The sequence below is a fragment of the Carettochelys insculpta genome, chromosome 6, assembly GCF_033958435.1.
Source record: "Carettochelys insculpta isolate YL-2023 chromosome 6, ASM3395843v1, whole genome shotgun sequence".
Classification (NCBI taxonomy): Eukaryota; Metazoa; Chordata; order Testudines; family Carettochelyidae; genus Carettochelys; species Carettochelys insculpta.
Genome location: NC_134142.1, coordinates 7369370 through 7370615, shown reverse-complemented (window position 1 = coordinate 7370615; position 1246 = coordinate 7369370).

The following is a 1246-nucleotide window of genomic DNA, read 5'->3' as shown; positions in this document are numbered from 1 at the left end:
CCACTATCATGTTCTTTTATATTTTATTGGTTAAAAATATTACATTAACTACTCCCCAGCCACCCACCCAATGTAAGGTCCACATATTGTTCATGATTTGCAGGAAAGCTCCCATTGATAGCCTTTAGAGGTAAACAGATCTCAGGCAGTCTGTGGCTCTGTGTATATAAATACTTAAGCTTGCTTAAAGAGGGAGCGCTTTATTTTCCACAGAGAAATGTATGTGATCACCAGGATTACCCAGAAGCACCTTTAAGAAGGATCCGACTGTCTCTCTTGAGGAGACTCTGATTAAATGCTTTGGCTTTTCTCTTAGCACCACCCAGGAGAAGCTTGAAGTCCAGGAGCATACTGCATTACAAGGACAACAATAGAGGGAAGCTGCTTGTCCTTCTGCAGGGCCTCTGCTGGTTAGGTTCCTGCTGTGCATTTTTGGGTGGGGTTCACAGATACAGATGCCAAGGCCAGAAGGGACCATTGTTATTATCTAGTCTGATCTCCTGAATAAGACAGGCCAGAGAACTTGGCCCAGAATAATTCCTGGACAAGATCTTTTAGAAAAAATACAATCTTGATTTTAAGGTGGTCAGTGATGGAGAATTCACTGGAACCCTTGGAAAACGGTTCTAATGCTTATTTACTTTTGCTATTAAAAATTGCATTTCTGGACTGAATTTGTCTCACTTCAGCTTCCACTAATTTAATGAGGTTATGCCTTTCTCTGATAGATTGCAGAGCCCACTATTATATACTTGTTTCTTGCATAGGTACTTACAGACTGTGATCAAATCTACCTTTAACCTCTGTGTTACTCTAAATAGACGGAAGGAGCAAAATTGTGATAAGGCAGCTTTCTAATCCTTTAATCTTTCTCCTGGCTGTTCCCTCTCCATTTCATTAACATCCTTGAGGTGTGGGCATTGGAACTGGACATGTTATTCCAGCCGTGGTTGCACCAGTACCAAATAGGTAAAAAAACCTTTTCTACTTCTACTCCAGAGTTCCCTGTTTACGTGTGTAAGAACTGCATTAGCTGCAGAGCTGTCCTTACTCGTATGCAGAATATGCAGCTGTGTGGGACATCTAAAAATCTGGGGCACTGCTGGGTCTTAATTTCCCCTTCTCAGCTTCTTTCTGTCCCTGTTTTGTGGTTGTTGCAACCTGCTGAATCTTCAGCCAGAGAGGAGCTGGTTAACTTGAAAGTCAAATAGATTTTTAGCAAGTCTATTAGAAGAGCATCAAATCT